The sequence below is a fragment of the Bos indicus x Bos taurus genome, chromosome 17 (assembly GCF_003369695.1).
Source record: "Bos indicus x Bos taurus breed Angus x Brahman F1 hybrid chromosome 17, Bos_hybrid_MaternalHap_v2.0, whole genome shotgun sequence".
Classification (NCBI taxonomy): Eukaryota; Metazoa; Chordata; class Mammalia; order Artiodactyla; family Bovidae; genus Bos; species Bos indicus x Bos taurus.
Window position 1 is genome coordinate 35,627,501 of NC_040092.1, and position 23,782 is coordinate 35,651,282.

At 38.3% G+C, this 23,782-nt stretch overlaps 1 protein-coding gene and 1 pseudogene across 4 annotated transcripts in view; one reads left to right on the forward strand and one right to left on the reverse strand.

Annotated features, from left to right (window-relative positions):
• The window catches only part of FSTL5 (follistatin like 5), a 930,680-nt gene that overhangs the window by 31,046 nt on the left and 875,852 nt on the right, over window positions 1–23,782 (reverse strand). The window lies entirely within an intron of this gene.
• On the forward strand, window positions 7,651–22,537 carry LOC113875142 (annotated as a pseudogene).

Below are 23,782 nucleotides of genomic sequence, written 5' to 3' on the forward strand. Positions count from 1 at the left end.
TTGGGGGCAGGAGGAGAAGGGGACGACAGAGGATGAGATGGCTGGATGGCATCACTGACTCGATGGACGTGAGTCTGGGTGAACTCCGGGAGTTGTTGATGGACAGGGAGGCCTGTGCTGCAATTCATGGGGTTGCAAAGAGTCGGACATGACTGAGCGACTGAACTGAACTGAACTGAAGTGCTAAATGTTTAATAGTAGAAGCTGACTTTAATATTTTGCACAAATTACATCAGACATGAGAGTAAGATCATCAGTTCTTCTACTGTGGAGAGTTTAACTGACTGAAGTCTCAGCTGCTGTGCTTTGAACTCTACAGCTGCCTTTGTGAAATGATCGTGTTGTTCACAGGCTTCTCTGAGCCAATGGCTGAGTATAGTCCTTACAGTAGTAAATCAGGCTCATTTCTACTAAAGTGAGCCATCTCTAAGTGGGGCTTTTGGCTCCAGGACTTCCAGTGGCATTGTTAATTCTTCCTTAGGCTCTATGGTAGTCTAAGATGCTTTGCCCAAACTAATTTTCTTGCAGACCATTCTTCTTCACTTAGGCTCACACGTGCACCATGGGTAGACATGCAGCATAATCAGAAATACACCATGGACAGACAGACACCATGAACAGATATGGACCATGGACAAACAGACACAATGGATAGACATAGACACCACAGACACAATGGATAGACTGAGATATCACGATCAGATGTATATCCTGGGCAGATAGCTCTCCAAGGCCTGCCTGGCTGTCTCCCCATTGTTCTCACAAGTATTTCTCCTACTATACATATCTTGCACAATGCTTCATATCTACTTTGCAAAAGACCCAGAATAAGACATATGCATAGAAACTGTACATAAAGATAACCTCTGATTATGATGTCATATCATAACTATGACAAATTTTCAACAAAAGCAATGAATTATTGTTATTTAAGAAGTTCAGTCTTCATAGTAAACAATTAAAACTAGCCCATTCCCTGGAAACTCTCAGAAATGCTATTCAAATTGGTCAATGAATACAACACTTTATACTTCTACCATACAGAAAAAGGGCTTCCCTTGTAGCTCAGTCGGTAAAGAATCTGCCTGCAGTGCAAGAGACTCGGGTTTGATCCCTGGGGTGGACGATCCCCTGGAGAAGGAAATGGTGACCCAATTGCCCAGAATATCTTGTGGACAGAGGAGCCTGGCGGGCTGCAGTCCATATGAAGCATTGTGCAAGAAATTTATATTAGGAGAAACACTTGTGAGAACAAATGGGGAGACAGCCAGGCAGGCCTGGGAGAGCTATCTGCCCACGATATACATCTGATTGTGATATCTCTGTCTATCCATTGTGTCTATGGTGTCTATGTCCATCCATTGTGCCTACGCCTATCCTTTGTGTCTGTTTGTCCATGGTGCATATCTGTTCATTGTGTCTATTTGTCCATGGTGTATTTCTGATCATGGTGCATGTCTACCATGGTGCATGTGTGAGCCTAATGACTTCCCTGGTGGCTCAGATGGTAAAGTGTCTGCCTACAATGTGGGAGACCTGGGTTAAATCCCTGGGTTGGGAAGATCTCCTGGAGGAGGAAATGGCAACCCACTCCAGTATTCTTGCCTGGAAAATCCCATGGACGGAGGAGCCTGGTAGGCTACACTCTCCATGGGGTCGCAAAGAGTCAGACATGACTGAGCGACTTCACTTTCACTTTTCATACAGAAAAAACTGGACTTTCTCAAAGGAGTCAGGAAAGCTTTTTAAAATTTGTTTTATTTTCTGAATGTAAAATAGGCCTTCCATGTTTTGTCATGTACACATGCTTCTGCACACGCTCTTTCATCTATCTATAACAACCTCCCTCAGAAATCTCCCCTTGTTTGGCTGACAATTTATTAAGTAAGATACAACTTTTTGTTATGGTCTCAAGGTAATCATGATTAAGAGAAAATCTACAACAAATGCAAACAAAAAGATGCTTACTTGTCAAAGGAAGGCAAAGGCTTAAGAACACATCTGTATGGGGTCAAAACTTGATACAGAGGACACACAGCAGAATGCTCCTAGTTGGAATGGCAGTTCTACCAGCTCTCAGGTCCCCAAAGAACATGAAATTGCTGGTGATATCCCTTTACATATGATAATGATCTAGAAAAGTCTTTTCTTCTGTTTCTGGTTTTCATTCTCAAGGGATCTGTATTCTTTCCCACATTCTTCCAAGTCTTTAGGTGATTTTGGCTATTGCCTGCTTGTCTGGTGTCAGAAACTAAGCATTTTTTAATGGTTCCTAGAGAAGAGGTGAGCTCATGTTCAATTTTCTGGGCAAACTATCCACCAGCATTTTCATGTCACAAGCTCTACATTCTGGTATTTCTTCAAAATCCACTGTACACATTACTGCTACTGCTACTTCTTCCCTGACTTCTCCAAAATGGTTGCATCCTGTCTTTCTCTTAGAAATGTCTTGATGCTACATCTATTTTAGCACTTATCATAATGCATCAGACTATGTTTATATATTAAACTATTTTACTAGGTTTGGAAGACTTGAGGGTCAGTCCTCATTAAAACATATGTGTTAAAGTTTTCTCTATCAACTCTGTCCATCTCAGCCTACCTTTGCCTACAGATGATCAGATTGAGCCTGACAAAGAATTGGGACATTTTACCCTTTCTTAATAATTAGAAGGGTTAACTCTTTCTTGAGACAGAAATAAAAGCTTTTCCTGAGTAATTTCAGTCTTGCAGCAGAAAGTTCCTGAAATAGTTTCAAATAACTTCTATTAATTACATTCAATCCTTCCCTTACTGAGCATTCTGAATTGGCACCATGTGCCAGGCAATGAGCTAAATATTGGAGTAGGAATACAATAACAGACAATGATTCTGCTACTCAGGACCTGACTCTGATGGTGAATACAAATATGTGAACAAATAATTTTTGAAAAATCACTTCTGCTATTGTAAAACTTTCATAGAATTCTATGAAAGTATAATTTTGAGAGGCTGGAATAAATTTAACAGAGGAGATTAGGTGTAGAGACAGTGACACATAAGAAAGTCTAACATAGTAGAAGCCTAGTGAGCAGAGTATCTAAAGCACAAGATGAATATTAGGAACTAGCAGCTAGCAAGGATGAAAAGAAAAAAATTGAGAAGAGCTAGATCACAAATGGACACAATCCAATGATAATTTCTTTTAAAGTTAATGAGGATTATTACTACCTTGGAAGCATTGACTTGGTTCTAAATGCAATATAGTAATTGAGACAATTAGACAAATAAGAATATATATTTTTGAAAGCAGAATTTAGAGCTTGTGTTGGTCTTGTGAAACTGGGAAGTGACATGGAGGGTGAGCTGTGCACGTGGAAGCAGAAATCACTGCAAGATTTGGCCTCCAGAGGAATTATTGCTCAGGCTGAGCTTAGATGCTGTGAGATAACAACAGATAAAACAAGCTTAAAGGGATGGAATTGAGATGGAGGATTATACATTGCTAAATGGGGGGCTTCTTTTTTTTTTTTTTTCCTCGTGTTGATTTAGGACCAATGATAGTCAAGGCAAATAGCTCCGTCCAAGGCCCTAGCACATCAAGGCTGCTCAGAATGAGAATGCCAGGCACATGTGCAAACATTGCCTCAATAAGAAGAATGGAGTTTCATTAGAGGCAAGGAAGGTGCAGAAAAATGTTGGTAGAGGTCTGTAGATGTAAGGGAATTTAACTCAAATAGCTGTTTATAAAAGTGGGATAATGTCAAGGTATTTGAGGTAATTTCCTGCCTAGAAATCTCTGAGATTTTTCACATCTGTCTTTAAGTGGGCCAAAGTCTCTACTTATTTTTAATCTCTTATGTTCATAATGTACCAGAGAGAAAATAAAAACCGTAACTTTGACATAAGTGAGCAGCTCATTGCACTGATTGCATTGGTGGTGAAAATGAATATACAATTCAAAAAAATACTTTAAAATCTTTCATATGGAGCCTTCTAATTGCCCTTTTATTTCTTGCTGATGATAAAGAAAATAGGCTGCCCCGTTAGCATTGTATCTAGCCATAGAATGATACTTTTACAAAGTCCTATGAAGAAAATTCATAAATGTCTAACACACACCAGGGGTTATTTTTCAGTTCTGCAATTCATAAATGTAAATGAACAAAAGATAATTGAATTGAATTAAAATATATCATTACTGGACTAAGTTTCAAAAGTAAAATTAAATTGATGGATCTACATTATGAATTAACTACTATACTCCAGATGCTTGAATTTTTTACAGAATAGTTAATTATCATATAAAAAGCAATGCTTTGAAAGAGATAAGCAGTCTACTCTGATACAATAGATTAGAAACAAAAATCTGTCTCGTTCTAATTCCTTTCTCTCATACTTGAAATGTATCCTGTCTAAGGCTTATGCCAGTAACATTTCATAGTGAGGACAAATATTATTGATCACAGAGTATTTAACAGACTGGCAGCTATGAAGGAATCTCTCAAATGATGATGAAAATATGGAATGAGCAAGCTTGTTTTCTACTGGAAGTGATTTAAGCATTAAACACACATTATAATCAACATAATTTAGTTGATTAAGTATAATTCAATTAATTGATTCAAAATCACCTCTTTTTTATTTTGCAGAGAACACACCAAGGGTGATTACATCTCTGGATAACTTGATAATGTATTTGTTTTCTTTCTCCCTATATTATAATGTGCTATTTTTTTAATAGATTAACAAAGAACATGTCTACAAAAATGTCCCATAAAACAAGTATCAGAAATGTATCTAAAATACAAATAACAGTTCAGCATCTCTTCACAAAATGGAACAAGAAGAGATTAGTAGTAAGTAAAGGCAAATTGTAAATAGAGGTCAGTGTGTATATATGTGTGTTGGGGGAGTGGGTGGGTACGGGGCATGGAGTGTCATCAGCCAGCAGAACCAAGTGTTCAAAACCACTCAGATTCAGCATTCAAACAATACCGTGTCCACACGCAACCTAGTTCCAAAATTTAATAGCAGCATAACACTGAGAAAGCATACAAAGGATGAAGCATTGCCTTGCAAAATTAAATGTTTAATAAAGATCAATTATTTGTGAAATGATTTAAAAACTATATGACAACTGATAGCACAGAGGCACCAATCCGTTAGAACATGTGACAACCTATGTACATCTGCTTAACAGAAGCCTTGATTATTTAATGCACACACAGCCGAGCTATGTAAAACATATGTACACACAGGGTAATTGAAACCAATTGACACTTTCAAGTTTGTATTAATCAAAAATTAATTTAGACATGCACTGAGTTGTAGAGCTATCCTTTTGTGCATCTAAGAATTGTGTCAGGGAAGTTCCCAAAGCAATGGCCAGAATGAGTTGATTCTGACATATGTTCTACAAGTGATTAAAGATGAATTATTGCCATTTTCAGAAGCTGCAGGTCCTGACAGATACAGATAATGCCAAACAGTACAATATCTGCTCATATTATTTGTCTTGGCAAAGAATAAGGTGACTCAGCATGTCATCTCACAATGACAAGTCTGCTTTTTATTTTATTTTTTCCTTTTTAAGTAGCAAAAAGAACAGCTAAGTGTTTCAGAGAACACACTGCAAATGAGCATGTCATTACTGACTCTGCAAGGAATTCACCAACATACAGATTTTTGTTCCTTCCATTGTTCTGCAGAGAACACAGCAAGAGTGATTGCATATCTGGGCTTCTTGATAATGTATTTGTTTTCTTTCTCCTTCCACCCACAGAAAGTCTCTGACAATCTCATTTACAAACAGAGTGGGTTCTGTCTTGTTTTCCTCAAGCTGTTCTGAGTTTTCTAATGAACGTCCTTCTATGCTGGTGATTTGTTCATTCTATTCAAAATACTGACCTCCTTCAGGACCTGCCAGATGTCACAGCTTGATGTCTTCTTATTTTGTAGGTTGTTGCCTTTACCACATTTTCCTCTCAGCCTTGAGGAAATGAAGGTCTCTATCATGTCTGTGATTTCAACCACTAATAGAGTTTTACTTTAAAGGGTCTGAGATGTCTTACACTATAGGATTGACATTTACAGTGCTGCATATTTATCCTAACAGAAAAAACTGTGAGAGCTTACTTTTTTTAACTTGTTTGGGGGACATACTGATATTCCTAGTCAATTGAGGAATACATTTTGAGAATGTTCAAGCCTTTGCCTGCTTGGTAGTCATTACATAATAAGCGTGCAGATTTATCTTGACTACTTTGATAGTAACATTTCAAAAATTCCCCAGTAATCCATTTGACAAGTATTTATCTAGATTTCTTCCATGTGATCTTTGTTACAGAATGGTTTTCCTCTAAATTTTTTTGGCCAAACATAAGACTCTCAACAGAGCTCACAGCAGTTGTCTAAAGCATCATTGCTCATGACTGACAAGAAAAAAAAAGAAACAAAAACAAAACCCAACAAACTATTCTTGGTTTTGAGCCTCTATTTCCTGTTTGCTAAAGAGTATGATTTACTCTCTCTGCTGCTGCTGCTGCTAAGTCGCTTCAGTCGTGTCTGACTCTGTGAGACCCCAGAGATGGCAGCCCACCAGGCTCTGCCCTCCCTGGGATTCTCCAGGCAAGAACACTGGAGTGGGTTGCCATTTCCTTCTCCAATTTACTCTCTCTACAGGACCAATATTAAAATAAACAAATAAACAAGGCTTCCTGAGTTTTATAAGTCAATTACTAAATATACTAAACGTCAACTGCAGATGACTTTGTTCTTCATTGTGTTACAATTTGATAAATTTCATTTAAAAAAAAAGAATTACTCTTTTTTGAAAAATATTAGTCACGGAGTACGTAGCGTTCTAATTTACGTATAAATCTTATCAGTTATTCAACCTTGCTGTACACTACATTGATGCTAAATTAAAACTGAGGAATCTAATCAAATATCAATGAAATATTTCTAATTAATGATATTTCTAATGAAATATCAACTCCAATATGTACACTTTGAACCAAAATATTTATTGAGTAAATGTCTCTAAAGCATTTTCAGAATGGCATGAAAGACATAAATCTCAAACAAACAATCTAGGAGATTTATAATGAACTCTACCTGAGAGAGAAGAAAACAAAAAAAGATTCTTTAGACCTTAGAAGAATGACAGTGTGTCCCTCATTGAAGGTTTCTTCAATCACGTGTTTTAGTCAAATCCTAAATGACATAAAGCCTTCCCTTTAAGAAAGGTCCTAGTGAGTTTTCTCTTCTTAGCACTTAGAGAAGATGAGGATTTGTGCAAGCTGTAGAGATGGATGCCCAGACTGAATAGGTGAATTGCCCTATTTATAAGTGCCATAATCTAAGGAACTCAGAAAAATTCTTAGATGGCAATCTTATAGGTTTGGTGTTACCCTTGAGCTGACTCAAGTAATCAAAAAATCTTCAACTGATCTGTCTCCATACAATGTTACACAAGTAACTGATAAGTGTTTACTCTCTTCCTCCACAGCACCTAAGGCCATGGGGAAGTTTTCAGCAAGCTACAAACTGGGCATATTTTTTCTTTTATGAGGAATCACCATGTCAGAGAAACATTACTAAGTGCAGCATTTTTTAACAACAAATATTTACTGAGTGTTCATTAATGTAACTACTTTAGGAGACAATATGACGGAAAAAAACCCCATCATCCCAAGGGAAAAAGAAACAGCATTTGTTTATCACTTACTATGTGCCAGGAACTATGTAAAATCCTACAATCAACAAAATAGTGTGAAGCAGGTAATATGTGTATTTTAGACATAAGGAAACCCAATATTAGACTTTCATTTTTAAATAATAGGATATCCAATACAAATATATTAAATGAAAAAAAGAAAAAAAAAAAAAAAAAGGAGCGCTCTCATAGAGGAAATGCTGGAACGAGCTCAAATATAGCTGAAATTTGCTCTACAGAAATGTAATCACTGATCTCACATGCTAGTAAAGTAATGCTCAAAATTCTCCAAGCCAGGCTTCAGCAATACATGAACCATGAACTTCCAGGTGTTCAAGCTGGTTTTACAAAAGGCAGAGGAACCAGAGATCGAATTGCCAACATCTGCTGGATCATGGAAAAAGCAAGAGAGTTCCAGAAAAACATCTATTTCTGCTTTATTGACTATGCCAAAGCCTTTGACTGTGTGGATCACAATAAACTGTGGAAAATTCTGAAAGAAATGGGAATACCAGACTACCTGACCTGCCTCTTGAGAAACCTGTATGCAGGTCAGGAAGCAACAGTTAGAATTGGACATGGAACAACAGACTGGTTCCAAATAGGAAAAGGGTACGTCAAGGCTGTATATTGTCACCCTGCTTATTTAACCTCTGTGCAGAGTACATCATGAGGAACACTGGGCTGGAAGAAGCACAAGCTGGAATCAAGATTGCTGGGAGAAATATCAGTAACTTCCGATATGCAGATGACACCACCCTTATGGCAGAAAGTGAAGAGGAACTAAAAAGCCTCTTGATAAGAGTGAAAGAGGAGAGTGAAAAAGTTGGCTTAAAGTTCAACATTCAGAAAACGAAGATGATAGCATCTGGTCCCATCACTTCATGGGAAATAGATGGGGACAGAGTGGAAACATATCAGACTTTATTTTGGGGGGCTCCAAAATCACTGCAGATGGTGACTGCAGCCATGAAATTAAAAGACGCTTACTCCTTGGAAGAAAAGTTATGACCAAAGTCCGAGGTCAGAGGCGGCGACGAGAGGAATTACTCTGCGTCTGAGGTCAGGGGTGGCGGCCGGAAGGAGCTACCCCCAATCCGACGTCAGGGGGGGCGGCCGAGAAGAGCTACCCGGAGTCCAAGGTCAAGGGCAGTGGCCAGGAGGAGCTATCCCATGCCCCCATGCCCGAGGCCAGGGGCGGCGGCGGGGAGGAGCAACCCCATGCCAGAGGCCTGGGGCAGCAGCCAGGAGGACCAACCCCACGTCCAAGGAGCTGTGGCTGCACGGGCACAGGAGGGACTAGAGGAGCTATCCCACGTTGAAGGTCAGGAAGGGTGGCAGTGAGGAGATATGGCTCGTCCAAGGTAAGGAGCAGTGGCTGCACTTTGCTGGAGTAGCTGTGATGAGATACCCCACGCCCAAGGTAAGAGAAACCCAAGTAAGACGGTAGGTGTTGCAAGAGAGCATCAGAGAGCAGACACACTGAACCCATACTCACAGAAAACTAGTCAATCTAATCACACTAGGACCACAGCCTTGTCTAACTCAATGAAACTAAGCCATGCCTGTGGGGCAACCCAAGATGGGCGGGTCATGGTGGAGAGATCTGACAGAATGTGGTCCACTGGAGAAGGGAATGGCAAACCACTTTAGTATTCTTGCCTTTAGAACCCCATGAACAGTATGAAAAGGCAAAATGATAGGATACTGAAAGAGGAACTCCCCAGGTTGGTAGGTGCCCAATATGCTACTGGAGATGAGTGGACAAATAACTCCAGAAAGAATGAAGTGATAGAGCCAAAGCAAAAACAATATCCAGCTGTGGCTGTGACTGGTGATAGAAGCAAGGTCTGATGCTGTAAAGAGCAATATTGCATAGGAACCTGGAATGTCAGATCCATGAATCAAGGCAAATTGGAAGTGGTCAGGCAAGAGATGGCAAGAGTGAATGTCAACATTCTAGGAATCAGCGAACTAAAGTGGACTGGAATGGGTGAATTTAACTCAGATAACCATTATATCTACTACTGCGGGCAGGAATCCCTTAGAAGAAATGGAGTAGCCATCATGGTCAACAAAAGAGTCCGAAATGCAGTACTTGGTTGCAATCTCAAAAATGACAGAATGATCTCTGTTTGTTTCCAAGGCAAACCATTCAATATCACAGTAATCCAAGTCTATGCCCCAACCAGTAACGCTGAAGAAGCTGAAGTTGAATGGTTCTATGAAGACCTACAAGACCTTTTAGAACTAACACCCAAAAAAGATGTCCTTTTCATTATAGGGGACTGGAATGCAAAAGTAGGAAGTCAAGAAACACAGGGAGTATCAGGCAAATTTGGCCTTGGAATACAGAATGAAGCAGGGCAAAGACTAATGGAGTTTTGCCAAGAAAATGCACTGGTCATAACAAACACCCTCTTCCAGCAACACAAGAGAAGACTCTACACATGGACATCACCAGATGGTCAACACCGAAATCAGGTTGATTATATTCTTTGCAGCCAAAGATGGAGAAGCTCTATACAGTCAGCAAAAACAAGACCAGGAGCTGACTGTGGCTCAGACCATGAACTCCTTATTGCCAAATTCAGACTTAAATTGAAGAAAGTAGGGAAAACCACTAGACCATACAGGTATGACCTAAATCAAATCCCTTATGATTATACAGTGGAAGTGAGAAATAGATTTAAGGGCCTAGATCTGATAGATAGAGTGCCTGATGAACTATGGACTGAGGTTTGTGACACTGTACAGGAGACAGGGATCAAGATCATCCCAGTGGAAAGAAATGCAAAAAAGCAAAATGGCTGTCTGGGGAGGCCTTACAAATAGCTGTGAAAAGAAGAGAAGCTAAAAGCAAAGGAGAAAAGGAAAGATATAAGCATCTGAATGCAGAGTTCCAAAGAATAGCAAAAAGAGATGAGAAAGCCTTCTTCAGCGATCAATGCATAGAAATAGAGGAAAACAACAGAATGGGAAAGACTAGAGCTCTCTTCAAGAAAATCAGAGATACCAAGGGAATATTTCATGCAAAGATGGGCTCGATAAAGGACAGAAATGGTATGGACCTAACAGAAGCAGAAGATATTAAGAAGAGATGGCAAGAACACACAGAAGAACTGTACAAAAAAGATCTTCACGACCCAGATAATCACGATGGTGTGATCACTGATGTAGAGCCAGACATCCTGGAATGTGAAGTCAAGTGGGCCTTAGAAAGCATCACTATGAACAAAGCTAGTGGAGGTGATGGAATTCCAGTTGAGCTATTCCAAATCCTGAAAGATGATGCTGTGAAAGTGCTGCACTGCATATGCCAGCAAATTTGGAAAACTCAGCAGTGGCCACAGGACTGGAAAAGGTCAGTTTTCATTCCAATCCCAAAGAAAGGCAATGCCAAAGAATGCTCAAACTACCACACAATTGCACTCATCTCACACGCTACTAAAGTAATGCTCAAAATTCTCCAAGCCAGGCTTCAGCAATATGTGAACTGTGAACTTCCTGATGTTCAGGCTGGTTTTAGAAAAGGCAGAGGAACCAGAGATCAAATTGCCAACATCCACTGGATAATGGAAAAAGCAAGAGAGTTCCAGAAAAGCATCTATTTCTGCTTTGTTGACTATGCCAAAGCCTTTGTCTGTGTGGATCACAATAAACTGAGGAAAATTCTGAAAGAGATGGGAATAACAGACCACCTGACCTGCCTCTTGAGAAATTTGTATGCAGGTCAGGAAGCAACAGTTAGAACTGGACATGGAATAACAGATTGGTTCCCAATAGGAAAAGGAGTACCTCAAGGCTGTATATTGTCACCCTACTTATTTAACTTATATGCAGAGTACATCATGAGAAACGCTGGACTGGAAAAAACACAAGCTGGAATCAAGATTAACGGGAGAAATATCAATAACCTCAGATATGCAGATAACACCACGCTTATGGCAGAAAGTGAAGAGGAACTCAAAAGCCTCATGATGAAAGTGAAAGTGGAGAGTGAAAAAGTTGGCTTAAAGCTCAACATTCAGAAAACGAAGATCATGGCATCCGGTCCCACCACTTCATGGGAAATAGATGCGGAAACAGTGGAAACAGTGTCAGACTTTATTTTTCCGGGCTCCGAAATCACTGCAGATGGTGATTGCAGCCATGAAATTAAAAGAGGCTTACTCCTTGGAAGGAAAGTTATGACCAACCTAGATAGCATATTCAAAAGCAGAGACATTACTTTGCCAACAAAGGTCCATCTAGTCAAGGCTATGGTTTTTCCTGTCCTCATGTATGAATGTGAGAGTTGGACCTTGAAGAAGGCTGAGCGCTGAAGAATTGATGCTTTTGAACTGTGGTGTTGGAGAAGACTCTTGAGAGTCCCTTGGACTGCAAGGTGATCCAACCAGTCCATTCTGAAGGAGATCAGCCCTGGGATTTCTTTGGAAGGAATGATGCTAAAGCTGAAACTGCAGTTACTTTGGCCACCTCATGGGAAGAGTTGACTCATTGGAAAAGACTCTGATGCTGGGAGGGATTGGGGGCAGGAGGAGAAGGGGACGACAAAGGATGAGATGGCTGGATGGCATCACTGACTCGATGGATGTTAGTCTGAGTGAACTCTTGGAGTTGGTGATGGACAGGGAGACCTGGCGTGCTGTGATTCATGGGGTCGCAAAGAGTCAGACACAACTGAGCGACTGAACTGAACTGAACTGAACTGAGATAGCATATTGAAAAGCAGAGACATTACTTTGCCAACAAAGTCCATCTAGTAAAGGATATGGTTTTTCCAGTGGTCACGTATGGATATGAGAGTTGGACTGTGAAGAAAGCAGAGTGCTGAAGAATTGATGCTTTTGAACTGTGGTGTTGGAGAAGACTCTTGAGAGTCCCTTGGACTGCAAGGAGATCCAACCAGTCCATTCTGAAGGAGATCAGCCCTGGGATTTCTTTGGAAGGAATAATGCTAAAGCTGAAACTCCAGTACTTTGGCCACCTCATGCGAAGACTTGACTCATTGGAAAAGACTCTGATGCTGGGAGGGATTGGGGGCAGGATTATAAAGGGACAACAGAGGATGAGATGGCTGGATGACATCACCAACTCGGTGGAAGTGAGTCTGAGTGAACTCTGGGAGAAGGTGATGGACAGGGAGGCCTGGCGTGATGCAATCCATGGGGTCGCAAAGAGTGGGACACGACTGAGCGACTGAACTGAACTGAATGTAATCATAACTCATTTTTTTCCCCTTGATCTATTGGTTTTGCATCTTCTCTCTTGGTTTCAGGTCTAAGCTTCATGTGGTATAATAATAGGTATTTAGCTCTAGATCCTCTAGGCAAATGTACACAAAAACCAGAAGTCTCTTTCTCAAAAGCAGCAGCAAAATGGATGGATTCTGAGTGGGTTACATGCCCATGTTTGAATTAAATATTGTGGCCAGAGAGAATCTGAGAATCTTTTGGTCTAAGCCTCTGTCAGGTGCTTCACCTCACCAGTTAGTAAGTGAAAAAACTTATGCAAAATTGAGACCTAATATGAGGGCAGGAATAGCCTCTAGCAAACTAATGTGCTTAGAATCACTCTGCAGTAAGTGTGATTCACTAAATTTGAATCTATGTTCTTACAGTTTCAAAGTATGAGTTCTTTTTAAAAACAATTTAAAAAATAATACATAAGCTTATTTACAAAACAGAAACAGAATCACAGATTTGGGGAAAAAAAATATATATATATATGGTTACTAAAGGTGAAACATAGGAAAAGGAGGAGTTTGGAATGAACATACACACACTAGTATATAAAAATAGATAATTAACAAGGATCTACTCTATAGCACAGGGAAACCTACTCAATATTTGGTGATACCTTATATAGAGAGAGTCTAAAAATGATTTGAATCATGTATATGTATAACTGAATCACACTCTGTATACCTGAAACTAACAGAGCATCATAAATCAACTACATTCCAATAAAATTTTTAAGACAATGTAACTTTTATTAACTCTAGTTCCATACATATGTATAAATGAAACAAAATCTAGCCTCAGTTTCCTGTTGGAACATAGCATAGTGTCCGTCATGTGAATAGATGAAGTTTAATACAATCACATGAAACAAATAAATAAACTTGCTGTCAGGCTGAATGCCTTTAACAAGAAGTACCTTCTGCTTGTGATTTTGGCAGCTCCCAAAAGTCTCGGGGAATGGGGATACAGTGTGTATGCTGAGGCTGCTGGAGTTTGTGGTGTTCATTCTATTTGCCGTCACACAAGCAGACAAAGTAGCCAGGCTTTGGCCTCAAAATCACTGTTGAACAGATGTGCTGTGAAAGGGGAGACCTGATCTTTCAGAACAATATCTACAGTATTGGCTCAAGTGCTACATGAGACGTGGACTTGCCTGATGATTCCTTCCTTCCAGAAGACTTCAGCATTGTCTTGGGAATAATCAACATTAAATGGGACTGGGTTACTCCTGCTAACAATGTCTCTCACATCATGGCCCTACATCCTCTCAAGGCTGGTTATTTCAGCTTCACCTCAGCAACTATTCCTTACCTGGCTCAAGAGGATAGGCCCATAGTGATGGACTTTACCAATGCACCTGAATGGGGAGGAATCCTGGCTCAGCATAGTTGAATTGTAGATTTTTCCCCCATTTTTTCCTGGACTGCGTAGCTTTCCGGGTTATGACTCTCCCTTCAATGGACATCCACCTGCAGTCATGATACTCCAGCAAGAGGAAATATGACATCCCCCAAACCAAAAAAATAACTGAGTGGGGCTTCCATGGCTCTCCCTTCCCCAGAAATCCATGTGCTTTCCAGACTCCCAAGGGTATCTCAATGCCATCTCTTCTCCCTTAACCCTTGGCCACCTTCTCCTGGGTCCTGCCTGCTCTAAACCAGAGTGAAGGATCATGGGGGAGTCTGTGAGAGCCTCCTTGGTTCCATCATGAAGCCATACAAACAGGAATGCCTTCAAAAACTACCTTGATCCTTAGGCCCTATGGTATACCACTGATGTGTCCTGGGGTATGTTGCTGGCAATGTGAATTCTCTCCGGGGTCCAGAAGCAGGCACTTTGGAGACTGCCTGACACCACTCCCAACCCCTGCCCTCCAGTCTCAAAAGAGAGTGGAAGGTAAGATGAAAGCTGTGGGACCCTAGGAGGCTACCCAGTCTCTGTACTGGCTTAGGAAAGCTCTTACCATATGGGGTATTCTAATAAAAACAAATGCCACCATGGGGGGAAAAAAAAAACAAAAACAAAAAAACAAGATGTAAACTTTGAGGAGAATGCCATCATAAATGACAAAGGTATAAAAAAAAATTGCATGAATTATAGAGTGCTTGAGTTTAGTCAGGAGATTGATATAAATTAAGAGGATCCAAATCAGGATCAGAAAGAGCATTTTAGACAACATGAATAGTTACACAGAAACTATAAATACAGATACTTTTAACTTACAATGTGGTTACGGAAGTAAATACCACAAGTCAAAATGAATTGAATAGCCCTAATGGCACCCACTCCAGTACTCTTGCCTGAAAAATCTCATGGACGGAGGAGCCTGGTAGGCTGCAGTCCATGGGGTCGCTGAGGGTCAGACACAACTGAGCGACTTCACTTTCACTTTTCGCTTTCATGCGTTGGAGAAGGAAATGGCAACCCACTCCAGTGTTCTTGCCTGGAGAATCCCAGGGACAGGGGAGCCTGGTGGGCTGCCGTCTATGGGGTCGCACAGAGTCGGACACGACTGAAGCGACTTAGCAGCAGCAGCAGCAGCAACCTACCAAAAAGTATAGCTTAATCTGTGAGAAGGAAAGTGTTAGTTGCTTATCATGTCCTACTCTTTATGATCTCATGGGCTGTGGGCCACAAGGCTCCTCTGTTCATGGTCATCCAGGCAAGATTTCCCAGGCAAGAATATTGGAGTGGGTAGCCATTCCCTTCTCCTGGGGATCTTCTTAACCAAGAGATCGAACCCAAGTCTTCTGCATTGCAGGCAGATTCTCTACTGTCTGAGCCTTAAGTTCAGCTGAACTTAAAAGGATTCAGAACACTTAACTTTGACCACAGTGGGCAAAATCATCTGACACAAAGCCTATTTTATAATAAAGTATTGAATATCTTATGTAATTAATTAAATATCATACTGGATGTGAAAGAGAGAATGGTTGCAGAATGGTTATGAGCGTGTGAGTTATTTACCCTCAATGATGGTGGGGCTAACTGGGAATCATGAGAGGGGATTCCACCATGTATCACGATCCTGGGAAAACAGAAACACTCAAATTATGTTTTCTACTAAATTTCTCTTACTTTCACCCCATCTAAAATTGAAAAATTGTTAGTCAGGATAGGGGCTACTCAGGTTCCCTTAACTGGACCATAGTATGTTTGCAGATCAGTCTTAGGAGTTAAGTCTGCTGAAGGCAATAGATTCAACATTGTTCGTTATTGTTGTTATTATCATTGGCTACACCCCATGGCACGTAGAACTTCCCTGACCGGGGAGCAAACCCTAAGTACTATAATGTCTTACATTCTAAGATAGTGCCCTCTGCAGAGGAAGCATAAAATCTTAACCACTGGACCACCAGGGAAGTCTGGCTTCAACATGCTTTGGACTTAAACTATATGCAATAGAAAATATGTTAAGGTTGCGTTTTCCTTCCAATGCAGAGTTGCATCACCAAACCTCTAAAGTTAGGAAAAAGAGTCTAGTGGTTCTCTGGTGAATTGAAGTATGGAGAAAATAAATATGGAGAAATAGTAAAGGAGTAGTAATTTTGTTAGCAACATGAGAAGATCAACTTAGGGCTGGGTCTAGAGACAGAAAAACATGTTAATAAAAAGATATTACAATGTTAGACAAGAGCAAAGAACAAAAAACAAGTGCAGGGTCTGCGCAGCTGAGTTTTGTTGTAGCAGAGGTACACAGAAGTGAGAGACAGGAATGTTTTATAGGTGACATTAGGATAATTTGCAGAGCACATTAGCTAGATTTTACTCGGAAAGTGAATAAAGGACTTGAGTTCTATAATGTATTGAGTGCTAAGGCACTGAATTTAGACAGAACAGAGTTTATAGCTGGTTCCAACACTTATTAGTTAAGTGATTCACCATATGTAGAACAGGGATAAAAGTTTATGGAGCTGCTAGTTTTAAATGAGGGAGTGCCTAAAAATTCTTATTTCATTGTCTGGTTTATAGTAAGTGCTCAGTGTTTGTTAATTACTATTAAGATATTAGACAATCACTACAATAATAAGAACAAAACTACACCTAAGCCATACAACCTGAGGAGGTGTACATGATACAGCAACTTGGCCGAATCCAGAAAATTATACTGTAAATTCTATATTAAAATTAAAAAAAAATTATAAAGAACCACTTTAAATGATTCTTGTACATAGGACAATAAAAGTTAGACATTACTGATGAAACTGTTAAACAACATAAATAAATGGTAGTGGGTTTCCTGCATTTCCAGAAAATTTCTCAAATGTCTGGTCACTTTTCTTTAACATTGTTGTTCCTTTATTTCTTGCTAAAATTTGGATTCATTTCAGTGCGCGCCTTAGGAAATCATCTGGAGTTTATCATAATAAAATGTCTGAATATCTTTAGGCTATTTATCTCAAAGACTTATATAAAAAATTAAGATATTTTGTATTTCACTTGTATAAATACAGTAACAAAAACTGTTTCTCTGATAAATTTACAATTTTAATAATGGCTTTATGAATCAGAATAAATATAATTTATCTCTTTCCTATAAATCCAAATGCTACAGTGGTTCCAAAAGTGTTTTCAAATTTTAAAAGATGGTAAAAATGGATCACTTTGAAATTAGATAAGGGATAGAAGAAGTATACCAAAAGGATTATCAACATATCTTAATTTCATGTTGGTAAAGCACAGATTGGAATCAGGAAATAAAAAATATATTAAATAGGTTAATGTAACTACTTTCATGAGGTCATTGATAATGATGATATCCATGCAGCATATTTATTAATTCAAAAAACATAAAGTATTAAGTTATGGAAACAATGTATATCTCAAATGACTGTTGCCAAATGGTTTATATTCCACTCTACTTCTGTTTATTAAAAAGTCATTTGTGTCCAAACAAATCTTTTTGAATTAGATCTCTTTACTTCTCATTGTAAATGAAAGTTTGGATGGAAGTAGAGGTTTTTTAATGTTAAAAAATGACAAGCAAATTAAGTTTACACAAAATCAGGAAGGCATATTTAGTCAATATTAAGATACATGTGCTGCAGTCCATGGAGTCACAGAGTCAGACAAGACACTTAGCAACTGACAACAACAACAAGGATACATGTATCTCTGATCTATTAAACATTTCTCAAAATCATTTTTATATAAATTAATCATTTATATTCAAATTATTTTCAGGTATCAATTAAATTAGTCTTGTCCATTTTCTTTAATTAAAAATTATTCAGAGTTCAAAAACATTTTGTTTATTTGATACAAATTCAACAAAGTTTTAAAGCAGGATTTAAATAACATATACTTTAATTAAACAAAAGCAATGTTTCCTTTTACTCAAATTGATGAGTAATGTTGATTTATGTTATTAAGGAAAAAAGTCTAGATTTTTTAGCATTTTCTTGGCTTAGTTACATAAATCAGCAGCTACTTTCATAGCATACGCAAACTCTGATTCCCTTTTGTTACAAAGACACTAAAAACTATATTTACATTTCAAAAATTACATAAATATAAAAATAAGCTGCTACATCATGGCAAAAAATTAAATTATTAAAATTTTATATTGGTTTTCTTGAAAATCAGATGTCAATATAGAATAAAAATCTACATATTTCATTACCTGTTCCCCTTTCAAAATAAAAAAGGCAAAAAAGATAATGTTTCCATAGTATAGAAAAAAGTTCAACTAAATACAGAAGAAATATTAGGCGTACTAAATAGTTTTAAGAGTCACTTAAGGCAACAATTATTTTTATTTCCCTTGAAGCTGTTTTTATTCATCTTGTGAGCCCTGTATACCCTCCACCATGCTGGTGTAAACACTGAAGAATAAGACCCTTGCCGTTTGATGTTTGTGACCTACCATTCTTCATGTTATCACCTGGTTATGTGAATATGTCTACTCATGGCTGATGACAGACTAGATTTAATAGAAGATTATTCCACCAACTAATTTGGTAGGTTCTTTTGTTATAGTTAAATTTTAGGGCTTTCTGACATCCTTTTCATGTCCTTCAGTTCTTGCTTGAATCACATCTCAAAGAACTTTAAAAACTGACATCTTGCTGAATGATTTTTTTGCAAGAAATAGAACACTATAACATAACAAGTTAATGTTAACAAGTGAGCATCTTTAATTTGAAAGAAAAAAGGAATCTATTGGTCTATATATTCTTTGATTGACTTCTTCTTCCTACACAGGTAACCATAGACAGGCTAAATTACAGATTTAAAACAAAATTAAATGGGTACAAAATGTTAAAGTGAATTCACAGGAAATAGTTTTTACATAGTTAAAAACTGTTGTAAATAGTTTTTACAGCCTCAAATTATTGTAAAGATAATATCAGTGCACCCAATGTTGTCCCTCTACAGAACACCTACCATTACCACTAATTTTACATTTAAAATAATTTTTCTTATATGGCAAAAAAAGAGAGAGAAAATATGATATATATATGAAATAAACATTTTAGCAACATTCCCAGAAACTTTCTAAAATGTTCTACTGACTGCTATCATTAATTTATGCATGTGCTCTTAAAGATAAAATTATTTATTTAATAGCATTGCTTTTTGAGCCACAGTTGGGGTCTTTCATTCAAAAGGCAGTTTTTTTTTTTTTTTTAATATACTTGTATTTAAAGTTTTAACATTTAAAAAAGATATTTCTTCAAGTAAAAATTCATGAATTCATAAAATTAGATGCTATGGTAAAATATATCATTTTGCTTCAACAGGAAAATAATAAATCCCTTTAAAAATAGAATTAAAAACCTCAATATTGTTTTCTATACACATTTTACAAGAACTAGTTAATGCTTTATTTGCTTCATTCAAAATATTGTTTTCTAATCTATTGCATTTACATATGAAATAAGTCCTGGCAATGTGCACATTAGATTTACATAAGACATTTCTTAAGTTCTCAGGGTGAGCTCTGTCCTCATCTTGTGAAGTATTGCATTGTATCATATCTTGTGATGTATTTCTTCATGTATCTTAATTGTTATCTGAGTCTGTTTTAACTGTCAAACAAAGAAACCCAAGAAATCTAGACAGTCTATTATTTACTTGTTTAGGGTAAAGTAAGTTTGTTTTACCATTTCCAGCAAAACCTCAAATCATATGGGACAGAGGGGAAAAGTATGTGCAATTGTGCTGTGTATACATCGCAGCTGGACTGCTCTGTGTTTTACGGATCACTTTGATGATGAGTTAGCATAAGGACCTCTGAGGGAAGAAGCAAGAGGTATTTTACTTTGCATAATAAAACTTGAGAGGCAGATCTGTGATGTAGAGTGTTTCTAAATTGCATGTTATTAGTGTTCCATTGATTTCTTCAGTAAAAAATGCTTTAGAATGAATCTAGTCAGAGGCTTTATTAAAATGTAGAGCTTGGAGTCTGCTAGTAATACCTGTACAAAACTTTTCCTTTTTAAAAATAATGAAATATGTATATTTCAAATATACCTTGGTTTTAAATCCAACCTGGAGTTCCCTTGTGGCTCAGCTGGTAAAGAACTCGTCTGCATTACGGGAGACCTGAGTTTGATCCCTGGGTTGGGAAGATCCCCTGGAGAAGGGAAAAGCTACCCACTCTAGTATTCTGGCATGGAGAATTCCATGGACTATACAGTCCATGGCATTGTAAAGAGTTGGACATCACTGAGCAACTTTCACTTTCACTTGTTTCCCGTATGACAAAAATATTATAAGGGATTCTCAGTCGTGTCCGACTCTGTGCGACCCCATAGACGGCAGCTCACCAGGCTCCCCCGTCCCTGGGATTCTCCAGGAAAGAACACTGGAGTGGGTTGCCGTTTCCTTCTCCAACGCATGAAAGTGAAAAGTGAAAGTGAAGTCCTTCAGTCTTATCCGACTCTCAGCGACCCCATGGACTGCAGCCTACCAGGCTCCTCTGTCCATGGGATTTTCCAGGCAAGAATACTGGAGTAGGGTGCCATTGCCTTCTCCGAAATATTACATTATACACTAATAAAGAATAGTAACCTAAGTGAATATTCTGTCAAACAGGGGCTGGTCTATTTGATTCATCTATCTTGGGCTCTTTCCTTATAAGACTCAAATAGAGCCTGTTAATAAGGGGCAGAGACCAAGTAGGGGATCAGACAACATTATCTCACTCAAGAAATAATGCAGATAGCTAACTGAACACACACACACACACAAAACACACACACACACACACACAACACTAAGCTGCAAGCACTTAGTAATTTTCTGTCTTAGCCATTTTATACTGCATGTGTGGGTTTACCAATATGCCAAAGAATGTGGATAGTACTGTTTAAAATAAAACCAAATCCAGTGAACCAGTAGTGTGTTTACTCCTTTAGAAATAAGGTGAAGAAAGTTATCACATGTTTGAGTAGAAGAAACTTTGAACCCTAATAAGAATCCTGGAGCATATGCCAACAATAAATTGTATGTGTGTGCACTCAGTCGTGTCTGACTCGTGATCCCAAGAACTGCAACCCATCAGGCTCCTCTGTCCATGGGACTTCCCAAGTGAGAATATGGGAGTGGGCTGCTGTTTCCTCCTCCAGGGGATCTCCCCTACCCAGGGATTGAACCCTCATCTCCTGCATTGGCACGTGGATTCTTTACCACTGAGTCACCTGGGATATGTAGTATTGAAGGAAATATTTGTTTAATAAACAATTTATATCTGCCTTTTTTTATTCGGTAAAGAGAGTACACTAGGCCCTGAGAATCTAAGAATTCAAGAAGTCCTGACAGTCTAGAGTTTGTGTTTTCATAGAGCAGACAAGGAAGGAAGAAGCTCAGAGAAGCTGAGAAAGCAAAGGTCATGATTTCAGGATTTCTAAGTGTTTCAGATATTCAGTAAAAGCAGAGCTAGATAGAAAAAGTTCCAGCTCCTGAAATTTGTAATACTTTCTGTTAGTTTATTTCTGTTTGTGGGAGGAATTAGCATATAAGAAGGAAGGGAGCAATAGAAAAATTGAACCTCACTGAACTGAGATTTTGCAAGATCATTATCTAGGAACCATTTTTGGAAACAATTTTAACTGCTGCTCTTCATCCTGATGGTATGCTTTTCCTAAAAAGGCATGAAACAACTGATATTTTCAGTTTCTGATGTGTCTGGCTTTCGATGTAATCAGACAATTTTAGTGCTAAAACTGTACCTTCATACACCTGTCCTGTCCATGAATCAAGTCACAAGTATAGCGTTCTTTGATATATGGCCAGCCAAATATATATATATATATATATATATATATATATATATAATTTTACTTTAACAGATTTGATAAAATATGAGGAGAATGATATACTTTAACTTTCACAGAATGTTTATTTTTCCCTTGGAGAAGCTTTAAGGAAACATATATCGAAACCAATCTTTTGTAATCATTTTCTTGCTATAATTTATAAAGAAAAAGATGCTGTAGACCTCTCTCCAGACTACCAGAATGGTGCCTGCTCCTTGAGTGGAGACACAGACATCGGCTGTGTAGAGATTATGTCAGATCTGATTCTGGATAAGCCCTTAGACTGTCACTGCCATATTTTTGCAAGCACTCATTCAACTTTACAATGACCTAAAAGAGTATCTCCAGTTGCCACCTTTGTCCTTTCCAGCCCACACAAAGTGGGCCTTCCCTGAGGTCCACTTTCATAAGATTCCTGAACTCTCTATCCAAGCTGAAACAGTCACTGGAATCTGTTTTACCCCTGGGGTATGTGATAGGGACGTGAGGAGAATCAAGGAAATTTAGGTTTATTTGTCTGCTTTCATTAGAAGGTCAAGTCCAGAGGAAGACAAAACTTTGGGGACTGTCATTTTCAGATTTTTTCTGGTTGCTTTCAAGGTCTACCTCTCACTGTGAGGCACAGATACACTCTGTTCATCTTATTGTTTGTCATGTAATCCTTCATTGAAATACACACACACTCACACTCACCTTCCAACCATATCCATTAATTCTAAGACTAACCCTAACCCAATCTCCGCTAAACTGCTCCATTTTCCTCTCAAGAAATAGGAGTACTTTATAGGTAAATTTCTAGAGAAATGTAATCCAAACAAACAGGAGAAGTAGTTTGAAATTCTAGGCAGTAAATTCAAATGGTGGTATTGAGGGATGATTTCAAGCTCAGGCAAGACTTTAAAAACATCTTAAATAGCGATAGTGTTGCCGAAGTTACTATCTTCCTTTCTGACGTTTACAGAACAAGTTCTGGGGTAGATACATAAATCAGAAATGATTTATTTCTTGTATTACTCTAAGCATCCTCTGTGCCAATTGACATTGCCCTATTTGAGCCAGTTGGGATTAAACTCTAGCTGCCCTCCAGTTTGAGAGAGGACAAGAGATGAGAGAGGTAGGATTTGCAGATGTTATGGGGGTCAGACTGTAAATACATCTTTTTTCATCAATTGAAATCTGTTTTCAATTGTATCAAAGGTACTATTTTAGTCAGTGAAAATATTAAGAATTTCTACTTAGAGCTCTAAGTAGCCTAAATGTTAGCTGTGCCCTTTTATCTAAGTAAAAATATTTTGGCAGTAATCCTTATTCTTTTTTTATTCATGACAACTCAATCTTCTAAGAAAGAATTCTACTAATTTCTGTATTTGTTGTAGCTTTACTTTCTGGTCTTCTCAATGTCTTTCACTAAGCTTTATCAAAGTCCTCTGCTCTGAACTACACTGGCCTCTTGTAGTAATCACTTTCACCTCCCCATCTACTACCAAAAAAAAAAAAAAATCAGTTTTGGAAGAATTATCTAAGATTTTTCATAGGAGATCTAGTGGAAATATTCCTTCACTCATTGCCTGACT